Source organism: Nanorana parkeri, unplaced genomic scaffold (assembly GCF_000935625.1).
Source record: "Nanorana parkeri isolate BGI_ZX_2015 unplaced genomic scaffold, ASM93562v1 scaffold1337, whole genome shotgun sequence".
NCBI classification, from domain to species: Eukaryota; Metazoa; Chordata; class Amphibia; order Anura; family Dicroglossidae; genus Nanorana; species Nanorana parkeri.
Window position 1 is genome coordinate 439,499 of NW_017307605.1, and position 19,252 is coordinate 458,750.

The window sequence follows — 19,252 nt, forward strand, 5'->3', positions numbered from 1 at the left end:
ACACCATGCACATGCGCTGCAGTGCGTTAGAACGCATCGCAGTGCATTATTTTTGTAATTAATTATTTTTCTTAAAAAAAAACATTAAATTAACTGTGGCAGCGCATGGCAAAACTTTGTGACGCATTGCCGTGCGTTGTGATACCTTGTGTTGCAATTAAATATACGCTTGTATCATTTTATCACAACATAAACACCAACACAGCGTAAGAACAATTTATAACATAAGTCGCTTTTTTTTACAGTTTTGCTACCTTCACTTTTTTAACTTTTCGCAAAAAGGCGCAATTACAAATTTGCAAATATTTGTTATTTATTATCTCAATACAGTTTTATCTTTTAGATTTAGTCCGAAAATTATTTTTTTGTGCACGGATACTGATTTTAGTGTGTTTTATCAATTGAATTGTGTATTTTTATCGGTTTAATATTCATTTGAGAAACATTTGCGCAATTATCACACGGCCTACAAATTTAGTATCACCATCTTTTTATTCTACCGGGCCTGCACTTTCAGAAAATATATGGTTTGGGGGGTCTTTTACAAACACTAGCAACGCAGCAGTTGAAAATCAAATCAATGAGAAAAATTGCAAAAATGGCGTGGCCAGCTGATTTGAAAAATGTTTCGGAGGGACTGGCAGCGAAAGGGTTAATAAAGCATCTGAAAAGTCCTTAAAGTGACTAGAGACAATTTACTGTTCACATCCCAAAACCTGGCTCAGCATCCACCCGAGAGTGAAATGTCACCCCTCCCTGCCTTTGTGGGTCCACCACAGGCCTTTTTGGGGTCAGGGGGTGCTACAAAACCTTATATCTTCTCACTTCACTTACCTTCTACTTCAGGATGCTTTAAGAGGAGAAGCAGTGCATGTCTCAGAGTAATGTCCAGAGTCTCAGTTGCTGCTATAAACAGGTTGTGAATTGTATACAGCAGATTTTTCTTAGTGAACTCTGTATTGGGGTCTTCCTTTTCCTACAGAGAGATAAGTAACACCTGTATTGCATAATATATAGTTTTTTTCTTTTTATTAAATTCATGGACATTTCTAAAATTCTGTTTTCACTTTGTCATTATGTGCTACTATGTGTAGATTAATGAGGAAAAAAAAAAGAATTTAAACATCTGTAGTATCAGGCTGCAACATAACAAAATGTAAAAAAGTGAAGGGGGTCTGAAGGCACTGTATATTTATTAATAATAAATGTGGGAACAGTAGAGGGAGAATGTAGACACAGCTGGTCCAATAAGACGGTATCTTCTCTGGGAACAGTATAATTAAAAGAGTTTGCATTGCTATGCTAAAGCCAACTTTTATGCCTTATAGTTAAGATCCCCTATTGACTTGTCATCTTCCTTAAATCAATGGTCATTTGATATGCTAGAATATGGCCAACTGGTTGTACGACAGGTGGTACTTTGGGAATGTCACGGCCGGTGTTGAAGATTTTTGTTCAAGACTGTTCTTAGAGACAAAATAGATCCAAACATTATTTATAGCAGTTTCAAAGAGACTTCAGTTGCCATCCAATCACCTTCATGAGAAAGATAGATATTATTGCTCTCTTTGGACCAATGGTAGATTTCTCAGGTGAGTCACTGGGGGCAACTAGGATAACGATAGATAGGCGGAAGCCATCAGGAGGACTTCACTAAAGAACTGCGATTGGAAGAAAGGACAACACTAAGCCAGAACAAAGCCCTTTTCCTGAGAACGCTTAATCGCCATGGAGTCCTGTTCAATACAGAATTTGTAGACCAACAACAACTGAAGCCTACTGACTGTTTAGTGTATTCTCTGATAGAAACCATTGCATATGCTAGTGCATGCACGTGTATGTCTAGTCTGCATTTTGTATTGTTTTTACCTGTAACTAAGGACTTGCTGCACATAGCATTTTTGCATTTTTTTTGTAAAAGCTAGCAAAGCAAAAACACACCTCTGACTTTCAGAGGACAAATTACTATCAAAGGGCTATTTAATCTATTATAAATAGAAGCCACCAGAATTTTAAAGATCCAGAAATGATTCCATTGACAACACAGTAAAAGGCAGCATCAAATATTTGAATGTTTCAGAGTAAATAATGTACATTGCAAGAATTAAACAAAACATTTGCCCTTGCTGTTATTTGGCACACCAATAGAACAGTGTTAAACATCAATGCAAATAATTATTTGCGGCTTATTTTATCCCCACTGGAAAAGTGTAAGTATGTGATATAAATTATTTGTTGCTCATTAAAGACCATGCAAATAGTAATATATGTTATTTCTATTTACTAATAACTGAATACTGCACAATATTTGTAATGTGTATATATAAAGCCCATTCGAGCATTGTTGTACAATGCCAGTAGTTTCCCTTTCACTGCCAACTTTATGCCCACCACGGAGCAGTGTTTGAAAGCATTGCAAATGGTTTCCCTTTACTGCTTTCTATCCCCAAGAAAGCAGTGTTCAAATGCAATGCACATAGTTATTTGTTGCTCATTGGAGCAGAATTTTTATACTATGGAAGAAATTAATTTCATGCTTATTGATGCCCACTCCAGCATTGTTGTACAATGCCAGTAGATGCCAATGCCAGTAGATGCCAATGCCAATGCCAATCACCAGAGCTTTAAGGAACCAGGGATGATTCCATTGACAGCATAGGAAAAAGCTAAATCTATTCTAGCTAGGAGTTACCAGAATTTTTAAATCCCGGAGTGATTTACTGACAACATAGGAAAAGGACAGTGTTTTTCCTTTGCCGCAGGGGATTAGCCAGCCTTTCCAGATTAACAAGGTCACCAGTGAGGTCTGCAAAATTTCCTAGAGCAAAAATGCTTTTCATGATGAGCAACGTTTAGTTGTTGTGGGTGCGTCCTTAAAAAGTAGTAATGTTTGAACACAGTTTGTTATAATTGCAGTAAAGCATTAGAAGTTGCCTATAATTGACTTGAGCTTCTAAAACAGCTACCAACCTCTTCCGTTTCATCCCACAGAGTCTTTTAGGTCAAGAGAGAGCCAAAAAACTTTATGAGACACTCGGCAAAGTGACCATCTATCCTAATGGACCCACAAGATATCAATGCTGCCTCAGCACCTCCCCACTGCAGCAGTCCATTCTCTAGTCTATGGTAAGCTCCCATGTGGATGATGTCACTGCTTCCCCCAGGTGACAGTGTTTAGATCACTAGGGGGCGCGCGCGAGCAGAAAAAAAATCTGCCAATGCTGCAGTGCCGTCCGGCCGTTTTTTTACAACGGGCGGACGGCAAGTGGTTAAGTTGCATTAGGGAAATAAATTAGGGAAATAAATGAACTTTTGCACAATATTCTAATTATTACTTGCTGAGATCCAAAGTCTGCTGGCAGGATTTCACTATTTCAGCAACAAATTCAACCATTTCTTCCGAAATTGAGACCGCCTTATGGTGAGGTCCGGGAACGTAGCTCATTAGTGTTGGGAGAATGCTCTGGAACTGTTGATCAGGATCACACAAATATGCATTAAATAATGGCCCACAACCCACTTCATACAGCTAGCTGGTAGTGCGCAGTGCTTTGTGGGTAGAACATTGATCTTGCTGAATAGAGGGCCTGAGTGACTGGCTGCACAGGGCTGTGTTTTCCTTATGTTTGAACGGCATTCTTCTGGGTGTTATACATACATGGGATAACTGCCTTCCACCCAGACTGGTCCTGAAGTGTATGACAGTGGTAGAATCTAAGCTATACTTGAGAAGAAAACTGCATAATTGGCCTAGTGTCCTCTGTAAATATTTGCATAACATTTAGGCGTTACATAGATGATTACAGGTAATGAATCAAAAACTGAAGGGATTTCACCTTTAATGACCTGAGCATTTATTGAATGTTTTTCAATAATGAATCTAGAGCAAACAAAGATACATTGCCCAGAAAAGTATTTCTTTACATTTTGCCCAAACAGTCATGTTTCCAAAAAGCTGACTCCAACTCTCCCAGCTCCACGTCCCTGAACTTCCTGTCCAGTAAAAAAATCACAAGGGACAGCACAGTCTGCAGCAGCATGTTTATCTACTAGATTGAAGAAGGTAGAAGTGAGAAGGGGGGAGCAGGGAGGAGGGGAGAGTCTTGCCTTGCTGTGCCCATGTGTGTGTAGAGTCTGCAAGGGAAACGAGCCAACCTAAAGCAGGATATCATAATCAGTGCTCGGGAAACCAGCTGATTCTGCAGAAAACTAAAACTTTGAAACCACCAAGGAAAAGCATGAATTGTAAGTGATGTCTTCAGCATTTGAAATAGCTTGAAAACCTTTTGTCTTTAATGTCACGTAATTGACTGTTTACCTGACCCCAGGTTGAGCTGGTAAGTCGGAACAACTCTTCTGTCATATAAAGAAGTTTTGTGAATCTTTCATCTGTATAGTCATAACGATCTCCAAATAAGATGGAGCAGAGGATATTGGAAAAAGCTTGCATAAACGTCTTTAAAGGATTCACAGGCCGTCCTGAAATAAACAAAGTGTTTCTGTTACATTATCAGCTCTAAGAATCATTAATTGCAGAGAATCATAGATCCAGCAACAATGCTATACACTATGCAGCCTTACCAAAGATAACACAGACACAAAAGTAAGTTGGAGAGGGCAAGACCACAGCTTTATTGGAAACATTCCACATACATGTATATATAAAACCATAACCAAACAACTAGTCCCAGTAACAGCTGTGCTGTGAGCACCTGGAAGAGCAAACAAGAGGAGAACCTGTCCTTACTATTAGTGCCAGACAGGCATTCAACTGACACAAAGTTGAACTTGACGGTATAGCCCCATTAGGGTTAAATCTCTTGCTGGCAAGGTCAGACCACCCAGAAAGCTGTGACAATTATGCTCAAAAGAGGCTGGTGGGTGGGCAACTTCTCCTGTGGTCGCCAACCCTGTAGATGGAGGAGCTGGCCTCAGCGAAGCCTTGGTGGGAAGTCTTAGACTGCCCCATCACCCCATTGGAACATAGCCAATCACTTTCAGCTACTTTACATACATCCCCTACAGCCGCCATGCTTCCTGCAGTCAAGGCCCCTTGCACTAGGGGGCTCCAGGGGCCTTCATTACCATCTTCAGAGAACAAAATGCCAATGTTGGAATGAAACCTGGACATTTTCTGATTTCTGGACATTGCATTTTTTAAAAGAATATATTTTTCAAATATTTTGTAGTAGTAATATAAAACTATAATAATAGTTTGTACAATACTTTTATTGATGTTAAAATTAAACTCCTGTCAGATATTAAAGCAAAACGACACCCTCACAGCCAAGCAAGGTGCCATCTTAGCCTTTATTGTGATTGCAGTGCTGCATATGTGATCAGCTATGACACCAGCCATTTGAGAGATTGAAAGATTGGTTGAAGGTTGAAATAAACACAATGGCAACTTTGGCAGTTGGCATGCCTTAAAGGTCACTGTTCTGGGAGACATTAAGTTGGTGGGCAAAGTTCCGATTTAAACATACTAATAAAAGGCAGTTATGTATTTAAAGATTAAAATGCATTTCAAATGCAACTTCTATAAATAACTGAGTTTTCATTGGTATCAGTCTCATGTAATCTCCTGTTCAGACTGAACTGAATGAGTCTTTTTTTATCCTGACTATGTAAGAGCAGAGGTCAGACTGGGAGCGGAAGAGAGAGTACTTGGGGCTAATTAGGTGTGCTGCATGCACTTCTGCCGACAGGAAAAAAAAAGGCGGATAGATTTTTCTGCCATGTCAAGAACTCATAAAGTTGAGTGACATCTGTGTCACTCAAAGCAAATTACCCCTTTTCATTTTTAAATTTCAACTGGTAAACCAGCTGTATTGGTTAGTAAGGGCAATGTACAAGTTTTTCTACGGACCTTGATACTTCCTGAATTCTTCCACCACACATCGGGCCTCTTCCTGAATCTTTTCCTCGTTGCTTAGTTTTCCTAAACCAAAATCCCTTAAGGTCTTGAATGTGAAAGTGCGTATTACTTTCCAGCGTTCACCATTAGCAAAACTAAGACCTGGGGAAAAAAAGCTTTCAAATTAATGGCTAATGCAAACACCGGGGAAGCATAAAATATCTAAGGCTTATAACACAAATTACAACCTGATGTTATCATTTTATTTATATATTGTATAGATTTATCAAAACTAAGTAATACGGTGCTTGCCTTAAAATCCCATTCCAACCAAGATTTTCCCTCCCTTGCTATTAGGTCTCCTAATTGTCACCTTGGCAGGAAATGGACTGGACAGAAAGTGAGGAGAAATGTCCCTCAGACAGCAACCATTCGTCCACCTATTTGTATATAAGGCTTTACATTTGCTGTACCATATTTAGTGATAACAACCAAACTAGGGTACTAATCCATTTTTCCTAGACCCTATTGGATCCCCTTACAATTTATAAAGGCTCTAATATTTTGCATTGTGAGTCTACATGGTGAGTTCAATAATCATGTGGAGAAACCTCATTCCACCACTTCCTCTGCAATTTGTTTTACTAATTACCCAGAGACATTAATAATAACATAATTAATATTTATAGCATTAAATATTACTGCATGGGATGTGGCCTGTAGGGATTCAGTGTTGTAGTGTTAGACTGCTTTCCTGCCATTTACCGATCTTAAAGGATCTTGACTCAAGTGACCTTATACCATTGATAGAAATGATTTAGTCGGAAGATCATCAAGCACTTAGTTGGCCAGAGTATCTTCAACTTGAGCATTTGTATCTACAGTTATCAAAGTTAGGATTACTTAGGAGAGATTTGACCCCTATAAAAGATCTATGTTTAAAGGGCAAGGAATGTTCCTATATGATACCTAGATTATACAATTTGCTTTTGCAGAGTGCATTTTCAGAGCTTCCATTTTCATTATAGACTGGGAGAGAGAATTGGATTACTCAATGGAAGAAACAGATTGGGATAAGGCTTTTTGTTTAAGTTTTAAGGCCAGCATAGACAGTAGGACACAGGAACAGAACTATAAGTCGTTAACTATGGGGTATAGGTGCCCAGCAACAGAATCTAAGTATTCTTCATCGACATCTAGTAACCACTCGTGATATGGGGATGGGCGGGGTACAATGCTCAAATATTTGGTGGGAGTGTCGCCTCGTGTCCATATTGGCACGCTATATTTCAGATTTGCATGATGATAGTGGGAGGGCAATGTCCAGATACTACAAAAGTAGCTTTGCTGTTTATGATTTTGGGATCCTTGAAAGTATGAGCATGAAAGCATGAGTTGTTGAGATTTTTACTTTTGCCCTGATACTCAGGTTGTGGAAGACGAATATGGCACCTTCGATTAAGGATTGGATATCTGAAGTCAACAATATAATGCGGATAGAAGAGGCCTTAGCTATAAGGGAACAGAGATGTTCATTTTCTATTAGTATATAGAGTAACTGGCTGGAATTCTTGGACTAGTCGAATGTAAATAGGGATCTATCTGGTAAAGAGTATAAAGTATAATGAGTTGGGGTTTAGAGTTTAGGGGGGTGGGGGGGCGTGGGTGTAGCTGGAAGTACCTGGCTTGATCCGACCGACAGGATTTTATATGGATTTTTTTTTTTGCTTTCCTTTTTTCTTACTATTTTTTCTTATGTTCCCCCTGTGCCCCAGTTTATCCTGGAGAACTAGGTTAATTTCTTGTAAAGCAAATATGTTGCGCTCGGTCTATGTGAACCAACTACACACTAAAGCGTTAATAAACAAATCTGTGTAAGATTACAACAATCCGTGTGAAAAAATATTGATGCAAGTGATTTACATATGACTAGAAGGTTCAACACACAAACATAATAAGAATAATAAAAATCAACGCTGGAACCTTCAGAATTAGTGCCAGTGATCAACCTCATTGGTTCGGCATGGATATCTCAAATATGAGCCAATTTGAAAAGGGGCAGGCATGGTTTTAGATCAGGAAAGTCACCCCTTCTATATAAAGATGACCAACAAGGCTAGAATGGAAACCAGGGATCTTTTTTTTTTCTTGATTGTGTTTGTTGATAAGTGTTGTTTCATGTAATATGGTATTGTTTCATGTAATATGATAATGTGTATGTTAACTACAATTGCAATTTAATAAAAATTGATTATTAAAACAGAAAAATGAAATAAAGGTTGTCTCTGATAAAAAAAATGAAAACAAAACAGAGCTGTATGAAGAGAGAGCTTAGCTTAAGCTATTGAGGTCTGTATACAATGGGCTTTTTATAACAAACAAAGTACAAACTGGAAAACTTGACAAAAGGAGCATGAAACTCCAACTGCTGGCTGATAATTATAATACATAATGGTAATGTGCATTATCACCTATTTAACTGACTAAAAAAAAGGTAATTATATTTGTTAGTCCTTTGAAAATGCAGAATATATATACAACACTATATACTTTCCTTTGAAACTCTTCTACAATAATATCTGTTTTTCTTTCTTACCATAGCCTTGGGTGAACTGATCAATTGTTGGCAGTCTTCCTCGACCACCAAAGGCATCATTTTGATCAATGAGTGCTTCCTTTATAGCTTTGTAGCCACATATCACAATAATGGGGTTTGAAGCAAAGTAGAGTGTGTACACCGAGCCATACTGCTTACTAAACTGTAACACAAATTGAATTAATATATGATCAGCGACAAATGCACATTTATAATACCCTGAGGAACACCATCTTATGCATTGATGTTCTTCATTGGTAGAACAGTAACATTTTGCAGGAAATAGAAAGAGACATGAACTTAAAAACTTACAAGTGCCCTTCAGAGGTATAATATATGGATATATTCATAATCATATACACTTCCTAATCGAGGCATTAATGTTTATATGTACTGGGGAAATTATAAATTATTCTGGACAGCCTTAAATGATACAATCACTGTGGAATTAATAAAAAAAATACCTGTTGTAAAGAATACTGTCAACCCCAAAGACACCGGATATAGCTATACTGAAACTGATGAGTACAGTACCTCAGCCGGGTTAGCCCCCCCATATCAAAATTTTTGAACAAAACATATGCAGTTGGTTAGATCTTTGTTAGATCAGGTTAGATCTCTGTTGTTTGCATTAGATCTCACACAGAAATAGTGATTCCCCCCAGGCGAGGTACAAGTCGGGTGTAAAGAATTTTGGCAAAGAGTTTGCTGTCCACGTTGAGAAGGGATATTGGCCGGTAGCTGGGGCAGAGTGAAGGGTCTCTACCCTCCTTGGGTAGGACGGTGATGTGTGCCCTAAGAGACTCCAGGGTATGAAACTCGGTCATTGTAGATAGAGTTAAGTGTGGCTAGAAACGGCGTGGATAGAATAGGGAGGAAGCGTTTATAATATGTCAAGAGAGTTGCCGTCCGGGACTGGTGCCTTGCCCGGCTGGGTGAGTTTAAGGGCATGCTCCATTTCTGACACCGAGACACCCCCCTGCAAATAACTGTTAATATTTCTATTTCTGTGTGAGATCTAACGCAAACAACAGAGATCTAACCTGATCTAACAAAGATCTAACCAACTGCTTATGTTTTGTTCAAAAATTTTGATATGGGGGGTCTAACCCGGCTGAGGTGAGTACAGTTATTGGGTGCCTATTTAAATAAGTTTATTTGAGACAACTCATATACATTATATATATTAGAGCTCTCCTGTCAGATATTTAGTGTATTTTATATTATAAAGAGTTCCCAAAGGTAGTTCTAATCACCTAGATGTAAGAACACACAGTTCCTGTAATTATGGCAGTGATGGTTAGTCACCAGAGACTTCAAGAGAGATGAGGAGAGCAAGTCAAAAAAAACCCTTGCCACAGCAGAATATCTCACCAAATCTATTGGTGCAAAACATTGCTGGTGTCAGGGTACTTCAGTCAGGACCCATAGTACAGCTCCTGTCCGGATCGCTGCACGAGCCAATGCGCGTGTTCGGCTCTATGGTTCCAACATTGCTGATAGAAGTGCATATGCGTGAAATTAATGCGTACGTGCACGCCTGTTCTAGGCGCCAGACGAGCTATTTAAGGAGGGCTTCTGCATCTGCACATTGCTGAGAGATCTTCAGCTGTATCCTGCATTTGTGATACCTGACTGACCCGACTTGATTCTTGACTGCCTTGTGACCTTGGCTTGTCCTCTGACCATTCTTTCGTCTCCTCATTTGGTACTACTCTGCTCGCAAGTGTATGACCCGGCCTGCTCCTGACATCGCTTTTGCCTCCTTCTACTGTACCACACTGCCTGCAGGTTACCTGTCTGGCTTGTTCCTGACTTCGCATCAGCTCCTCACACCAGTGCTGTCTGTTCTGCCATTAGTCACCAGCTATCTCTGGAATCCAGTCATCAGCACCATCATCTCCGTTGTGTCAAGTATCCACATCCGCCACAGACACTTGTGCCCCTCACTGTCTGTACAACTGCTGTCTCCTCTACAGTGGGGCTCAGATGAGAGTTGCAAGGGGAAGCCTTCCTCGTCACTTCAAGCTCACACCAAGGTACGTGACAGTTGGGGTGGCTAAAATGTGACCATGGAAATACCACTCACTATTGCCGTGATAATGATTGCCGTGATAATGACATACTGTAAGTACTCTAAATATATTAGAGAATCGTTCACACTATTTTCTTGTTGGAACTCTGTATTGGGCTTTTACAGAACCATGGGTCACATTGAATTCCCTCTAGAAGAGCCAGGGGTGGGTGATGTCAATCACTGCTCATTTGTCCTAGCTCTCATCTGCATTTCTGCTCTGTCCCTGGTTCCTCCAAAGCAAAGTGTTTAAAGAGGTAATCTAATCTCCCTACAACACAGGGGAGTGAACCTGCAGGTTTGGACACTGTGTTCAACAGGTTACACATGGTAAGGATTTTGTATGAACATTTGAGCGTCGCTTGACATTTTGTTTAATTTTAACGTTCGTTTTTTACATTTCTCCTAATCAAAATCACATTCAGAATTTTGTTGGTTCAAAAAAATTATAATTCTATCCTCCTCCTTCAAAGTTTGCGTCACTGTTGTCAAAAACGGTTGATTTGACCCAATTAACTATTAGAAAATCAAACAACTGTTCCGAAAATGACCGTGTCTAATGTGTCTACCCAGCTTTAAGTAAACTACTTAAAAGGAGAACTATGAGATGAGTGATTTCCACTCACCTCATAGTTCTAGCCGACCTGTGACAATGAGACTGTCACAGATCGGCTCAGTAGATCGGGAGGTGAGCGAACACATACCAGGTTCGCTCACCTCTCGATCCTGTCACGGCTCTCTGCCGTGACAGGGGGAGGGGCTGGATTCCCCTCTCCCCGCTTCGATCTGCCAGCGCTGACTGGCGGAACGGACGGGGGAGGGGGCGGGTACAGCTGGCTCTGCCTCTAGATAGGTTGAGCCAGCTGTCACTCATGCAGCTGGGCGGATCCCGTCATCTACATTGGGATCCGCTCCGTCATCTCAGTATACCGCGAGCTGTAGCTCGCGGTATACTGAGCTTAGGGTAACGGGAGGACGCTAGTTTGTGTCCTCCCGTTACCCTAAGGAGAACTATGGGGAAAACACTGACCCCATAGTTCTCCCTTTAAAGGCAGTACTTTTTGAGAAGTGTTTTCATGCATGTTAAGCATGGATTATTAATATGGTGTCTGTAGCCTGGCCCCATCTTCACTTTAAGCTCTGAAAAGGCTCATAGGAAAATTTAAGCCAACTGCCAGATGAAGACCATGATGGGAAATCTAATCTAATATTACCGCTACCAGTGGCTAAATCGGTCTTTGGGTTTTTATTTGCCTAGGAGAGTCCATTGGAGATATTTTTGACCCCAATCACTCCTCCAAGTGAGCATAGAATATAATTATTTCTGTTAAGATATCCATGGTATAACGTTAATGAAAGTGTAAGATACCCTCATAATGTAATGTTTACTGTTAACATTATAACTAATGTTTGGCTCTAGTCTCATATTGGTGTGCCATTACCTATAACACATACCTGTCTCCTTTGTATGGAAGATAATTATACACTATAAAACAAACTGTGGCATGACCTGTTATACAGCAGAGCATTACAATCTTTAATGACACACTTTGGTATTGTATCTTCTGATCAAACTGCTTGTTGCATTAGTGTATCACAAACCAAGGTGGTGATTAATTTTTAGTTGCTGCATACAGTATACCTAGCATTATGGTTGGTTACTAGTATAACACCAGCTGTATTTATTGCAGTCTACAATTTTTTTCTATAGCAAGCCATATATTATGTAAACCTACACCATCCAAACAAAATGTAAATGTCAGCTTCGGGTTAACTTGTTCTGTAATTATTAAAACAAACAATAGATGGTACATTCTGCACTAAATCATATATATTAGGTTCATAATTCTTTCTAAAGAACGTCCAGAATATCTGACCTTTACAAGCGAATTCACCAAAGATCCCATCTTTATGTTCAGTAAGTTTCCGATCAGAGGCAGGGGGGTCGGACCTGGTGGGAGACCCCGTTTCTTGTACATAGTCTGCCATGTTGAGAAGATGAAGTAACAACAGGAGAGAAGTATAAGCACCGCAGTCAACAAACCTGTCAGTTCCATGGTGGTACAAAGACTAAAACATCTAATTTAGCAATAATGTCTCTTATTTCATGAAATAGGGTGGAGCAAAGTTGGACAACTTTCAGTAGAATTTTATTTATCACCGTCACTCTTATAATGAAGGTGCTACTTACCCCTTAGGGTAGACCATTAGTTACTATTAAATATTTTACCTGATTCTTTTTGCAGATAAATATAATGTATATTCAACACTATGACAAGGTTGTTAAATCATCATTAAGCAAATTATTATTCCAACATTACTGTAAACATCTATTGTGCAATACAAGTTTTGCAGATTTGGATATTTGTGTTCTCAGAGTGAAAGTACAAATAAATAATAGTTTAGACGGCATAGCTGTCCCCAGCTGTACCTTATTACAAACATATGTTTTAACAGATGAGATTTTAAATGCACCAGTAATAGGAAATACATTTAAAAAAACTTTTTTTACAAACTTTTATTCCACTTCACATTAAAACATTATTCAAATCACATTTTCAAGACTGTGTGCAATTATTTATTTTCAATGCTTTATACACAGATATATCTAAATACAATTATCTCCTATCTCATAACCTTCTGCTCGGCTTATAAAAGTCATCTCTACATGTTAGTAACATTGAAATGTCTTTGAATTTTCCAGCCAATATGAGACAACTTAACCCATTTCACAGATATTAAATCTGCCTGTTCAAGAGAGAAGGCGATAGTAAACATAACTGCTTTTGCATTCTACAAGTCAGGCGTCTAATCCGGCCATGCCTCCTAAATGAAGGAGGGGCTGCCTGGAATACGAAGATCTTTAAAGGCAAGTATAGTACCCAGGAATAGGTCAATAAACATCCATTATTTCTAACTTGTTGTTAAACTTCCAAAGTCAGTCAAAGAAAGTCCAAAGCTTGAAAAGTCCTATTAATGTACAGGTATGGGCATGGTATGGACGTCTAGGCAGGGGGTATCACCCAGAAGAGAAAGGGAGCAGCGAGACCCTAATTCTCTCCTGGGAGGAGGTGGCATGTCTTTCAATTGGTTGGTACAAAAGATGCTCAATGCCTGCACAGCATCATTGTTTGAATGGTGGCTAAGCCGCACAGTGTCATTGATTGCAGTAAGGAGCACTATAATACCTTAGATGCTGTGGGGCTGGCAGCATCTTACAAACCAATGAGGCTGTGCAGGTTGGTAATTAGTCCTGCATTGTACTTGATGACATCACAGTATCTGCTAACCAATGGAGTATTCGGGAGTAGAGTTGGTCTCAGAGCATGGAGAGAGCCTGCAGGAGCAGAGGATGAGTTACGTGAGAGCCCCAATGCAAGGATATATTTTGTTGTTCCCAGATTCCAGAACTTTTTACAGCACTAATTAAGAACAAGTATTTGCTTTAAAAGACCCACACCTGCCAAACATATTTTTAAACTATGAATATCCTTGGGAAAAGCGAACACACATCAGATTTTTATTGCTCCGACAACATTTTTTTCTTACCTGATTCTGACATGATTAGACTTTAAAAGTACTCCTCCATGAGTGAAGACTAGTATTCAGTGCAAGAGTCTAGGTCTACCCCTGGCCAGTTGGTTATGGTTATAAAGCTGAGTGTTTCACAAGATTTAAGGTTTTGGAGAAATGTCACAATCACAACTGTGCACAGTGGCGTAACAATAGCCATATCAACCCATGCAGCTGCTTAGGGCCTGAGGTAGGAGGGGGCCCCATTAGGGAGGCTGTTAAGGAAAAATAGACTGTAGGCTTTCCAGTATAGAAGGGCTGAAGTCAGACCAGAAAATTATCACTAGTCAAAGATCCCCTTCTGTGCAGTAAGCTCATTTGCTCAGCTGTCTTTGCAGTGTAAATGTATTGCCCTCAACACTTTTACTATAGACTGAAATGAACCCTGTATGTTGAATGCAGTCACAAATACCAGAGCGTCTTCTCAACTAAATCCTTATAGGATAGTTGAGGTTTAAGGTTCTACAAAAATAGTTTGAAGAAGCTAGGGTTTAAAGAAATTTGTATTAGAGTTATAAAGTAACTGTGCAAGAGTATTAATATTTTGTCATAATAAAAAATATCACAATGGTTATTATTATCAGAAGCACTGGACCCTAGCAGTGTACTGACTATGCGGACAGCTTTTTTGCTGCCTGCCCTTGAGTTTGGCATACTTTGTGTTAAGAATATCTGACATTGCCAGCAGTGAACGTTAGCCAGAAACCCCATGATTGGTAGTTATGTCCCTGTCTGTGCATGTGTACATCATGTACTTGCTTCACATGAACTGACTTGTACATAAGAACTATGTCAGTCAAACTGAATGAGTATGCCTGGAAAAATTTCAAATATTAGTTGCAACCTCAAAGCAAGGGATCATTAAAAATGCTTTTCAGCACACAATATATATACGGGGCGCTAACATTTATCTTTTTTAGTCCACCTTACGTAACTTTAAAACAGTTAAAGTTATTTATCAAGCAGCAACTGTAACAATACACACCTTGCTAATGGGTATGTGCTATACAGCACAGTTTACAAATATACACCATTTGAGAGTACAGAGATCAAGACTGTGTAACATACAACATAACTTACAGTATATGACACAGTGGTCAAGCCTACATGGTGTACAACATAGTGTCTAACATGCAGGGTTCAGGAGTATTTACGGTAACTCACAACATAGTGTGCAGCCTACAGTAGTCATGATTATGTAATACACAACAAATAGGGGACCATTCACTAGTCAACATCTAATTAAAGAGAGAGCATAATTAACATTAACAACTCTTAGTGTATAACATGCTTCCTTTAAACCAATTAGACATTTGCAAATGGTTACTTACATCCAATTTCAACATTACTTATTACATATTACAAAGTGTCACATCAGAGATCCGAATATATGGAAGCTGACTAATTTGTTGGTAAGTAGTCTATAAAGGTTTACATGTTTCACAAAAAGCTTATCAGGAGGCAAGAGTTCTATAATTTCATATATAAAGAAAAATATGTTTATCAATATCCAGATATCTACATAATCCACTATATTACACACATATGATATTTACAACACAACTATGCTTACATGATAAAGCACAAGAGTAGTGGTCATACGCCATAAAATCACATGGGCACTCCAATGGCAAGGACCAAAGAGGGGCATATATCCATATACTGGGAGCAGCCTCATAGTTTCACAAATATGTTAAAAAAAAACTACAAATATGTAATTCCCTACAATATACTGGAGTGAAGAAGAGGAAAAGGGGAAAAAAGAAGAAAAATTACATTGTGTCCAGAATTACTTTAGAATATATATACCATCCCCAATGCTAGTGCCACACAGACCTTGTCTTCCCTCAAAAGATCACAGGGCCCCCAATATGCCACATACAATGCTGTTTTAACACCTCTCTCCAGTTGCCTTGACTTATTTTTTACAGATATACCATGACCTGGATGAATGAGAACCTTCACAGACATATGTCCACCTGGTTTCACATTGCAAATTTAATTTATTAAAGTTACCTCCTCTTGGATCCTCATGAATGTGATCTAGCGCAGGGGTAGGCAACCTTGGCTCTCCTGCTGTGCTGAAACTACAAATGCCACAAGGCATTGCAAGCCACGGGCATGACTCCCAGAGGCAGAAGCATATTGGGATTTGATGTTTCAGCACAGCTGGAGAGCCAAGGTTGCCTACCCCTGATCTAGGGCATAGATTTAAATCACAGCTGCATCGAAATTATGGTACAGACCAACGGAGACTAACAGGAGTTGTCATCTTGGAATTTGATATCAGGTATATGTTATAATAAATGCATTTGTGAAGCGTTCTAACTTTTTTACTCACATAGAACGCCCCACATATACGCATTTCATAAATGACACCCATGGTTGAGCAATCCACATAATATTTAGGAATCTAATTGTAACAAATCAGCAAAAGAACCCCTTCGCCCCTTGTGTTGAATTTTTTTCTCCACCAATTTTAGGTGGCGGCCTCTCGTCCTCGTCATGGAGTTAATTGTAAAAAGTTTGCTGCTAAATGTTGCTATCCATGGTAAACATTTTGTACATGAAAATCATGTCCCCCCTTAATCACCTTACTTCCTATGAGAACGTGTTTAGATTTAGTAGCCTGTTCTCATAGCTCAGGTCCTCCATCCCCTTTATGAGTTTGGTTGCCCTCCTTGTCCTTGAACTGGACCCTTTCCAGTTCAAGGACATCCTTTCTGTTCACTGCTTCCCAAAACTGGACTGCATACTCCAGATGAGGCCGAACCAGTGATCTATAAAGTGGCACAATTATAGACATGTCCCTGCAAAACATTCCCCTCTTAATACAGGACAGGACCCTACTTGCTTTGTTTACTGAAGCCTGAAACTACGAGCTATTATTCAGTCTGTGTGTCCAGCTCTCTGGGCACGTTCCCGTAGCCAGTTCTCTATCCACGTACACACCACCTCATCTATGCCCATAGCCCTCAGCTTGTGTAGTAAGCGCTTGTGTGGTACCGTATCAAATGCCTTTGAGAAATCCAGATATACCACAGTCAATTTTTCCAAGTCGGCGGCTCTCAATATCTCCCTCCCACGGGCGGAGTTGGAGTACTTAAAGTCCTCTCTCCCCTTTGCCTGGTCGACCGACACCCTGAAGTACCTGGGCACCTACATGGCTGCGGACTGTGCGCGATTATACGACCTTAATTTTGCCGAATTGCTCCAGAAGACCAAGCGGGACCTTCTATCCTGGCACTCCCTATCGCTGTCTTGGTTTGGCCGATGTTCCAGGCCCTCCCCATCCGTATCCCTCCGTTGTTCTTCCGGCGCTTGCGCCAAATGTTTACTGCCTTTTTGTGGTCCCACACTCCAGCGAGAATTTGATTTGACACCGTTACTCTTCCCAAGAACAAAGGGGGTATAGGCCTTCCGGACATGGCCAAATACTATAAAGCGACCGCACTCGCCCGGGTCTTGGATTGGTGTTGCCACCGGCGGACCAAGCAATGGGTTAATATGGAAGGAGAGGATGCCAACTATGCCTTGGAGGGATTGCCATGGCTTTCCTCACTTTGGCCCCTGCGATACGTCTTCACCCTACCATTGCTCCCACGTTAACGCAGGTTAGGTCGCTTTTTCGCTCCTCCGATCTCTCCCCCTTTCTGTCGCCCATGACCCCGGTACTTGGGGACCCTGACTTTCCTACTGGGGTAGACGAGCCCCAATTTCGTCGCCTTCGGGATGCCAATAAGTTTCGGGTCTGCGATATGCGTTCCTCCGCCCGATGGCTCTCCGCCAGTGAAATCTGATGCCTACTGGACCCCCCGTTGGACTCCTGGGGAACCCTTCAATTGAGGCATTTCCTGCTTTCCATCCCCAACTCCCAGCAGCTCTCTCAACCTCTGACCCCCTTCAAGCAGCTCTGCAGAGAGGGACAGCCCACTCGCCACGCAATCTCTTCCCTGTATTCCCTGCTGATATCCCCCCCTCTGGAGTCATATCCGTCCTTCCTGACCAAATGGGAAAAGGAACTGAACACTACCCTCACACCTGCCCAAAAGGACCGAATACTCTACTTCGCACATAACTCCTCTATCGCGTGTAGGACCCAAGAACTCGGATACAAAATAGTGTCCCGTTGGTACCGTGTTCAGACGGCCCTCCATTCGATGTTGCCTCAAGTTTCCCCCATGTGCTGGAGGTATCAAACTGCACCTGGCATATTCTGGTCCTGCCCTAAATTGCTGCCTTTCTGGAAGGGGGTGACTGGAGTCCTAAAGGACCTGGTAATGGCGGATAGGTCGGACGATCCCTTGGCCTGGCTGTTACACTTGAATGACATGTCCATTGCGAAATACAAGAAATCTCTGTCTAGGCACCTCCTCAATGCTGCCCGATTGTGCATTCCACTGCTGTGGAAACAAACCTGCATTCCACTGCTGTGGAACAAACCTGTTGCCCCAGTCTCTCCCTCTGGTTCTCCAAGGTTAACGAGATATATCTGATGGAGGACATGACTTCCACGCTCCGAAACACTGAGGAGCTCTTCAGGTCCACCTGGAGGCCCTGGATTGCCTATAGAGCCACGGACGCCTACCTAGGGGTGATGTCCTCCACCTCTGTTTAACCACTAATCGACAGGGACCCCAGAGGCATGTCGTGTGCGCATCGGCTCCACCACCCCTCCATATCTCTCTGGACTTCTTTATCCCCTCCAGGCCCAACCCCCTCCCCCCCTCTATCCTGCTATTCGCCCTGCCTTGATGTCTGTCTGCCCCTCCTCCTTCTCCCCATTTATTTAGTTGCCACGCCTGTACCATCTACTCTAATGTTTCGATATTCGAAGCAAGGGGGAACACAGATCAAACCACGATTGCCTTACTCCTTCGGCTGATTTTTATAACTTACCTTGGATGCTGTAAGAGTAGCACAAAGTGCTTATCTCTGTGAATTGTTGGACGAACATACAAGTACAAAATGCTTATACATACTGAAATATGCCCGGTAGGGCTGTAGTCGCCTGCCGATGATTGCCCTCTCACAATGGGCACACCACTAATGTTATATCGCTTGTATTCCGAATGCTTTATTCCTGTCTGTATTTTTTTTTACCAGGTATTATATACACACACAATAAAGCTGACTTTTGAATTAAAAAAAA

At 40.8% G+C, this 19,252-nt stretch overlaps 1 pseudogene; it reads right to left on the minus strand.

The window, feature by feature from the left end:
• LOC108797793 overlaps nt 1–19,252 on the minus strand; it is a 37,113-nt pseudogene that overhangs the window by 8,562 nt on the left and 9,299 nt on the right.